Below are 9,847 nucleotides of genomic sequence, written 5' to 3' on the forward strand. Positions count from 1 at the left end.
ATGTCTCTTCCTTGTCTTTGTTGCTCCTCTCTCATGATTCTTTGATCTTCTCTACTTTCATGGAGGAGAATGGAGTGTTCTTGGTGCTCCACCCTTAGTTGTCCCATGTTGGAACTCAGTTCTCCTAGGGAGGTGTTGAGCAACCAAAGTGACCCCTACTAGATGGGGGGCTCCATCGAAGAAAGATGGTGTCAGTGACCAGAGAAGGTCCCTCTTTCTTTAGAGAATGCCAAGCTAATCACTCGAGATGTAAGTTTACTAGTCTTCTAGTTGAGTTTCCCCTACCCACGGGCTTAGGAAAGGTAGAGGCCTTACTCTATTCCTTATCAGGAATAGTGGCCTCGTTAGCAGCACCTAAGGTAGAGGCCTAAAAAGGGTTCGACCGCCATACCCCATACCATAGGGAAGTTCATCTAACATCTCGAATTTCTCCATTCTCGTCATGCCATGCTTTTTCATTCACTTCTTTTCTTCGTCGCTTCTTCCCCTCGTTCCCTTTCTGATACACTCCCCAATTTCTTGCGGATCTTGATTTGCAGCTGTAGGGAGGGACCATCCGGAATTAAAAAAAAAGTATGTCTGCAACTTTTACATTTATTTTGGGGAACAAAAGACTCCCCCCAGTAGTTTTGTGGAGGAAGGTGCATCCCTTGAGGTATCTCAGGGATTTCATGATGAGTGGGATCTCTTGTTTGCTCCATCCTTTTCTTAGTGATGGGCTTGAGGTCATGCCTTCTCAGTTGAACCGGCTTCCCTCTTGAATCTCTCTTTCATTGAACGCCCTCTTCATAAATGTCTATGAGGACTTGGTCCAACCTTTGATCAAAGTTGACCCTTCTTCATGGCCACAACTTCATAGAAGTGGTCTTGATGTACCCTTGAGATGAATCTCTCCATCTCCCATGACTCGGAGGTGAAAGCTTTTGCCTTCCCTTTCCTCTTTCTAGAGGTTTCTCCAGCCTTGGATGCCATAAATGGTTATGGAAAAACAAAAAGCAATGCTTTTTCCACACCAAACTTAAAAGGTTTGCTCGTCCTCGAGCAAAAGAAGAAAGAAGAGAATAGAAGAAGAAGAAATGAGGAAGAAGGGAATGGCTTTGTGTTCAGCCATGTATGGGTGGGTTTGGGAGGGAAAGTGGTTTGAATTTGAAGGGTGAGGTAGGTGGGGTTTTATGAAGGATGGATGTGAGTGGTGAAGAGGTATTGAGGTGATTGGTGAATGGGTGAAGAAGAAGAGAGAGTGGTGGGGTTGGTGGGGATCCTGTGGGGTCCACAGATCCTGTGGTGTCAAGGAAAAGTCATCCCTGCACCAAATGGCATTCAAAATCATGTTTTGAGCCATTTCTGGCGTTAAACGCCGGGCTGGTGCCCATTCCTGGCGTTTAACGCCAGGTTCTTGCCCTTTTCTGGCGTTTAACGCCAGTCTGGTGCCCCTTTCTGGCGTTAAACGCCCAGAATGGTGCCAGACTGGGCGTTAAACGCCCAACTGCTAGCCTCACTGGCGTTTAAATGCCAGTGGGTTCTTCCTCCAGGGTGTGCTATTTTTCTTCCTATTTTTCATTCTGTTTTTGCTTTTTTAATTGATTTTGTGTCTTCTTATAATCATCAACCTACAAAAAACATAAAATAACAAAGAGAAATAGATAACATATAACATTGGGTTGCCTCCCAACAAGCGCTTCTTTAATGTCAGTAGCTTGACAGATGGCTCTCATGGAGCCTCACATTTTCTCAGAGCAATGTTGGAACCTCCCAACACCAAACTTAGAGTTTGAATGTGGGGGTTCAACACCAAACTTAGAGTTTGGTTGTGGCCTCCCAACACCAAACTTAGAGTTTGACTGTGGGGGCTCTGTTTGACTCTGATTTGAGAGAAGCTCTTCATGCTTCCTCTCCATGGTGACAGAGGGATATCCTTGAGCCTTAAACACAAAGGATTCTTCATTCACTTGAATGATTAGTTCACCTCTATCAACATCAATCACAGCCTTTGCTGTGGCTAGGAAGGGTCTGCCAAGGATGATGGATTCATCCATGCACTTCCCAGTCTCTAGGACTATGAAATCAGCAGGGATGTAATGGTCTTCAATCTTTACTAGAACATCCTCTATAAGTCCATAAGCTTGTTTTCTTGAGTTGTCTGCCATCTCTAATGAGATTCTTGCAGCTTGCACCTCAAAGATCCCTAGCTTCTCCATTACAGAGAGAGGCATGAGGTTTACACTTGACCCTAAGTCACATAGAGCCTTCTTGAAGGTCATGGTGCCTATGGTACAAGGTATTGAAAACTTCCCAGGATCTTGTCTCTTTTGAGGTAATTTCTGCCTAGACAAGTCATCCAGTTCTTTGGTGAGCAAAGGAGGTTCATTCTCCCAAGTCTCATTTCCAAATAACTTGTCATTTAGCTTCATGATTGCTCCAAGGTATTTAGCAACCTGCTCTTCAGTGACATACTCATCCTCTTCAGAGGAAGAATACTCATCAGAGCTCATGAATGGCAGAAGTAAGTCCAATGGAATCTCTATGGTCTCATTTTGAGCCTCAGATTCCCATGGTTCCTCATTGGGGAACTCAATGGAGGTCAGTGCACGACCATTGAGGTCTTCCTCAGTGGCGTTCACTTCCTCTCCTTCCTCTCCAAATTTGGCTATGTTAATGGCCTTTCACTCTCCTTTTGGATTTTCTTCTGTGTTGCTTGGGAGAGTACTAGGAGGGAGTTCAGTAACTTTCTTGCTCAGCTGTCCCACTTGTGCCTCCAAATTCCTAATGGAGGACCTTGTTTCAGTCATGAAACTTTGAGTGGTTTTGATTAGATCAGAGACCATAGTTGCTAAGTCAGAGGTGTTCTGCTTAGAATTCTCTGTCTGTTGCTGAGAAGATGATGGAAAAGGCTTGCCATTGCTAAACCTATTTCTTCCACCATTATTGTTATTGAAACCTTGTTGAGGTCTTTCTTGATTCTTCCATGAGAAATTTGGGTGATTTCTCCATGAAGAATTATAGGTGTTCCCATAGGGTTCTCCTAGGTAATTCACCTCTTCCATTGAAGGGTTCTCAGGATCATAGGCTTCTTCTTCAGATGAAGCATCCTTAGTACTGCTTGGTGCATTTTGCATTCCAGACAGACTTTGAGAAATCAAATTGACTTGTTGAGTCAATATCTTGTTCTGAGCCAGAATGGCATTCAGAGCATCAATCTCAAGAACTCCTTTCTTCTGATTTGTCCCATTATTCACAGGATTCCTTTCAGAAGTGTACATGTGGTTATTTGCAACCATTTCAATTAGCTCTTGAGCTTCTGTAGGCGTCTTCTTCAAATGAAGAGATCCTCCAGCAGAGCTATCCAAAGACATCTTGGATAGTTCAGAGAGACCATCATAGAAAATACCTATGATGCTCCATTCAGAAAGCATGTCAGATGGACACTTTCTGATCAATTGTTTGTATCTTTCCCAAGCTTCATAGAGGGATTCTCCATCCTTCTGTCTGAAGGTTTGGACTTCCACTCTAAGCTTACTCAATTTTTGAGGTGGAAAGAACTTTGCCAAGAAGGCATTGACTAGCTTTTCCCATGAGTCCAGGCTTTCTTTAGGTTGTGAGTCCAACCATGTCCTAGCTCTGTCTCTTACAGCAAAAGGGAATAGCATAAGTCTATAGACCTCAGGGTCTACCCCATTAGTCTTGACAGTGTCACAGATTTGCAAGAATTCAGCTAAAAACTGATGAGGATCTTCCAATGGAAGTCCATGAAACTTGCAATTCTGTTGCATTAGAGAAACTAATTGAGGCTTAAGCTCAAAGTTGTTTGCTCCAATGGCAGGGATAGAGATGCTTCTCCCATAAAAGTCGGGAGTAGGTGCAGTAAAGTCACCCAGCACCTTCCTTGCATTGTTTGCATTGTTGTTGTTTTCGGCTGCCATGGGTTCTTCTTCTTTGAAGATTTCTGTTAGGTCCTCTACAGAGAGTTGTGCCTTAGCTTCTCTTAGCTTTCGCTTCAAGGTCCTTTCAGGTTCAGGGTCAGCTTCAACAAGAATGCCTTTGTCTCTGCTCCTGCTCATATGAAAGAGAAGAGAACTAGAAAATGTGGAATCCTCTATGTCATAGTATAGAGATTCCTTGAGGTGTCAGAGGAAAAGAAAAGTAGAAGACAGAAGTAGAAAATTCGAACTTATCAGAAAAAGATGGAGTTCGAATTTTGCATTAAGGGATAGTGTTAGTCCATAAATAGAAGGATGTGAGAAGAAGGGAAGTGATTTTCGAAAATTAACTAGAAGATTTTGAAAACATTTTTGAAAAATATTACTTAATTTTTGAAAATGAAAGTGGGAAAGAAATAAAATGATTTTTTTGAAAAAGATTTTGAAATTAGAAATAAAAAAGATTTGATTGAAAACTATTTTGAAAAAGATGTGGTTGAGAAGATATGATTGATTTTAAAAAAGATGTGATTGAGAAGATATGATTTGAAAAACATTTTAAAAAGATTTGATTTTGAAAATTAAAAACTTGACTAACAAGAAAAGATATGATTCAAACATTAAACCTTTCTCAACAGAAAAGGCAACATACTTGAAATGTTGAATCAAATCATTAATTGATAGTTAGTATCTTCAAAAATGGAAAGAAATTGATTTTGAAAAAAATTTGATTGAAAATTTGATTTGAAAAAGATTTGATTTTGAAAAGATTTTGAAAACTAAAAAAAAATTTGATTTGAAAACAAAATCTTTCCCCTTTAGCCATCCTGGCGTTAAACGCCCAGAATGGTTCACATTCTGGCGTTTAACGCCCAAAACTATACCCTTTTGGGCGTTAAACGCCCAACCAGGTACCCTGGCTGGCGTTTAAATGCCAGTCTGTACTTCTTCACTGGGCGTTTTGAACGCCCAGCTTTTTTTGTGCAATTCCTCTGCTGTATGTTCTGAATCTTCAATTCTCTGTATTATTGACTTGAGAGACACAAATTAAAAATATTTTTGGATTTTTTTAATAATCAAAATGCAACTAAAATCAAATAACAATGCATGCAAGACACCAAACTTAGCAGTTTGTATACTACTGACACTAATGAGAATGCATATGAGACACACAAAACACTCAAGTCAAGAGAATTTAAAGATTAGAGTAAGAAATCATCAATAACATCTTGAAGATCCTTAAGACACATGAATGAATGCATGCAATTGACACTAAACTTAAAATGAGACTCTAGACTCAAACAAGAAACATAAAATATTTTTGGTTTTATGATTTTGTAATTTTTTTTGTGCTTTTTCGAAAATTATATGGAAAAGAAAAACAAAGGTATCAAAATTCTTAATGAGAATTCCAGGAATCATGCAATGTTAGTCTAAAGCATTAGTCTAAAGGAATTAGACATGGCTAGCCAAGCTTCAGCAGGACATTGCATTCAAGAGCTAAATTGATGAGAATCAATCAGCTTTGGTGATGATAAGAACATCACCTTGAAACACTAGAATTCATTCTTAAGAACTCTGAAGATAAATACCTAATCTAAGCAACAAGATGAACCGTCAGTTGTCCATACTCGAACAATCCCCGGCAACGGCGCCAAAAACTTGGTGCACGAAATTGTGATTACTACAACTTCGCACAACTAACCAGCAAGTGCACTGGGTCGTCCAAGTAATACCTTACGTGAGTAAGGGTCGATCCCACGGAGATTGTTGGTATGAAGCAAGCTATGGTCACCTTGTAAATCTTAGTCAGGCAGACTCAAATGGATATGGTGATGAACGAAAATAACATAAAAGATAAAGATAGAGATACTTATGTAATTCATTGGTAGGAACTTCAGATAAGCGCATGAAGATGTCTTTCCTTCCGTCTCTCTGCTTTCCCACTGTCTTCATCCAATCCTTCTTATTCCTTTCCATGGCAAGCTTGTGTAGGGTTTCACCGTTGTCAATGGCTACCTCCCATCCTCTCAGTGAAAACGATTGCATATGCTCTGTCACAGCACGCAGAATTCAGCTGTCGGTTCTCGGTCAGGCCGGAATAATATCCATCGATACTTTTGCGTCTGTCACTAACGCCCCGCCTGCTAGGAGTTTGAAGCACGTCACAGTCATTCAATCATTGAATCCTACTCAGAATACCACAGACAAGGTTTAGACCTTCCGGATTCTCTTGAATGCTGCCATCAGTTCTCGCCTATACCACGAAGACTCTGATCTCACGGAATGGTTGGCTCGTTTGTCAGGCGAGCACTCGGTTGTCAGGCGATCAACCATGCATCGTGCAATCAGGAATCCAAGAGATATTCACTAGAGCCTTGGTTGCTTGTAGAACAAAAGTGGTTGTCAGTCACCTTGTTCATAAGTGAGAATGATGATGAGTGTCACGGATCATCACATTCATCAAGTTGAAGAACAAGTGATATCTTAGAACAAGAACAAGCGGAATTGAATGGAAGAACAATAGTAATTGCATTAATACTCGAGGTACAGCAGAGCTCCACACCTTAATCTATGGTGTGTAGAAACTCCACCGTTGAAAATACATAAGCATAAGGTCTAGGCATGGCCGTGAGGCCAGCCTCCCAGTGATCTAAGAACTAGATGTCCAAAGATGAAAATACAATAGCAAAAGGTCCTATTTATAAGAAACTAGTAGCCTAGGGTGTACAGAGATGAGTAAATGACATAAAAATCCACTTCCGGGCCCACTTGGTGTGTGCTTGGGCTGAGCAATGAAGCAATTTCGTGTAGAGACTCTTCTTGGAGTTAAACGCCAGCTTTTATGCCAGTTTGGGCGTTTAACTCCCATTTAGGTGCCAGTTCCGGCGTTTAACGCTGGAATTTCAGAGGGTGACTTTGAACGCCGGTTTGGGCCATCAAATCTTGGACAAAGTATGGACTATCATATATTTCTGGAAAGCCCAGGATGTCTACTTTCCAACGCCGTTGAGAGCGCGCCAATTGGGCTTCTGTAGCTCCAGAAAATCCACTTTGAGTGCAGGGAGGTCAGAATCCAACAGCATATGCAGTCCTTTTCAGTCTCTGAATCAGATTTTTGCTCAGGTCCCTCAATTTCAGCCAGAAAATACCTGAAATCACAGAAAAACACACAAACTCATAGTAAAGTCTAGAAAAGTGATTTTTAACTAAAAACTAATAGAAATATACTAAAAACTAACTAGATCATACCAAAAACATACTAAAAACAATGCCAAAAAGTGTATAAATTATCCGCTCATCACTTGGTCAAAAATTTTCAAAATTAGTTGTTTCTTACAAGTCAAGTCAAAATTTCAATTTTAAAAATCTTATCTTTTCAAAATCTTTTTCATAAATCATATCTTTTCCATTTTTTTTCTTATTTTCGAAAATTTTAAAAATTATTTTTCAAAATCTTTTTCTTATCTTTTATACCATATTTTCAAAAATATGCTAACAATTAATGTGATTGATTCAAAAATTTGAAGTTTGTTACTTTCTTGTTAAGAATGGTTCAATCTTTAAATTCTAGAATCTTATCTTGTAGTTTCTTGTTAGTTAAGTCATTTTAAAAATTAAATCTTTTTTTTTCAAAATATCTTTTTATTAAAATTTTTATCTTATCTTTTTATCTTATCCTTCTCAAAATTTTATCTTTTTCAAAATTTGATTTCAAAATATCTTATCTAACTTCTTATCTTCTTATCTTTTTAATTTTGATTTCAAATCTTTTTCAATCAACTAACTAACTTTTTGTTTGTTTCTTATCTTTTTCAAAACCACCTAACTACTTCTCCCTCTCTAATTTTCAAAAATATCTCACCTCTTTTTCAAAAATTCTTTTTAATTAATTAATAATTTTAATTTTAATTACATCTTGTCTCTAATTTTCGAAAATTATTAACCCCTTTTTCAAAATTATTTTCGAAATTTCCCCTCTCTTTTCTCATTCTATTTAATTATTTAATTACTAACACTTCTCTTCACCTCTCTTCATCCAAAAATCTGAATCCATCCTTCTTCATTCTTCTACCCTCTTCTTCTTCTACTAACATAAAGGAATCTCTATACTCTGACATAGAGGATTCCTCTTTCCTTTCTTGTTTTCTTCTCTTTCATATGAGCAGGAACAGGGAAAAAGGCACTCTTGTTGAAATTGATCCAGAACCTGAAAGGACTCTGAAGAGAAAATTAAGAAAAACTAAATTACAACAATCCAGAAACAACCTTTCAGAAATTTTCGAACAAGAGAAGGAGATGGCAGCCGAAAATAATAATAATGCAAGGAGAATGCTTGGTGACTTCACAAAGCCAACGTCCAAATTTGATAGAAGAAGCATCTCCATTCCTGCCATTGGAGCCAATAACTTTGAGCTTAAGCCTCAACTAGTTGCTTTAATGCAACAAAACTGCAAGTTTTATGGACTTCTATCTGAAGATCCTTATCAGTTTTTAACTGAGTTCTTGCAGATCTGTGAGACTGTAAAGACGAATGGAGTTGATCCTGAAGTCTACAGACTCATGTTTTTCCCTTTTGCTGTAAGAGACAGAGCTAGAATATGGTTGGATTCACAACCTAAGGATAGCCTGGACTCCTGGGATAAGCTGGTCACTGCCTTCTTGGATAAATTCTTTCCTCCTCAAAAGCTGAGCAAGCTGAGAGTGGATGTTCAAACCTTCAAACAAAAAGATGGTGAATCCCTCTATGAAGCTTGGGAAAGATACAAGCAGCTGACCAAAAGATGTCCATCTGACATGTTTTCAGAATGGACCATATTAGATATATTCTATTATGGTCTATCTGAATTTTCAAAAATGTCATTGGACCATTCTGCGGGTGGATCTATTCACCTAAAGAAAACGCCTGAAGAGGCTCAAGAACTCATTGATATGGTTGCAAACAACCAATTCATGTACACCTCTGAGAGGAATTCCGTGAATAATGGGATACCTCAGAAGAAAGGAGTTCTTGAAATTGATGCTCTGAATGCCATATTGGCTCAGAACAATGTGTTGACTCAACAGGTCAACATGATCTCTCAAAATCTGAATGGATGGCAACATGCATCCAACAGTACTAGAGAGGCAGCTTCTGAAGAAGCTTATGATCCTAAGAACCCTGCCATGGCAGAGGTTAATTACATGGGTGAACCTTTTGGAAACACCTATAACTCATCATGGAGAAATCATCCAAATTTCTCATGGAAGGATCAACAAAAGCCTCAACAAGGCTTTAACAATGGTGGACGCAATAGGCTGAGCAATAGCAAGCCATATCCATCATCTTCTCAGCAACAGACAGAGAATTCTGAACAAAACACTTCTAATTTAGCCAAAATAGTCTCTGATCTGTTAAAGGCCACTTTCAGTTTCATGAGTGAAACAAGATCCTCCATCAGAAATCTGGAGGCACAAGTAGCCAGCTGAGTAAGAAAGTCATTGAAACTCCTCCCAGTATTCTCCCAAGCAATACAGAAGAGAATCCAAAAGGAGAGTGCAAAGCCATTGACATAGTCAATATGGCCGAATGCACAAGGGAGGAAGAGGACGAAAATCCTAGTGAGGAAGACCTCCTGGGACGTCCCTCAGGCAAGAAGGAGTTTCCTATTAAGGATCCAAAGGAATCTGAGGCTTATACAGAGACCATAGAGATTCCATTAAATCTCCTTCTGCCATTCATGAGCTCTGAAGACTATTCATCCTCTGAAGAGGATGAAGATGTAACTGGAGAGCAAGTTGCTCAATATTTTGGAGCTATCATGAAGCTGAATGCCAAGTTATTTGGTAATGAGACTTGGAAAAGTGAACCTCCCTTGCTCACTAATGAACTAGATACTTGGATTCAGAAAATTCTACCTCAAAAGAAACAAGATCCTGGCAAGTTCTTA

At 39.2% G+C, this 9,847-nt stretch overlaps 1 non-coding gene across 1 annotated transcript; it reads left to right on the forward strand.

Moving 5' to 3' along the window:
- The first annotated feature begins 3,411 nt into the window (after positions 1 to 3,411).
- Positions 3,412 to 3,515, forward strand: LOC130964567 (small nucleolar RNA R71). The gene has a single exon (XR_009080655.1). It is a non-coding gene; the product is annotated as a small nucleolar RNA R71 (small nucleolar RNA).
- The last annotated feature ends 6,332 nt before the right edge of the window (positions 3,516 to 9,847 follow it).

This window comes from Arachis stenosperma, chromosome 2 (genome assembly GCF_014773155.1).
Source record: "Arachis stenosperma cultivar V10309 chromosome 2, arast.V10309.gnm1.PFL2, whole genome shotgun sequence".
Classification (NCBI taxonomy): domain Eukaryota; kingdom Viridiplantae; phylum Streptophyta; class Magnoliopsida; order Fabales; family Fabaceae; genus Arachis; species Arachis stenosperma.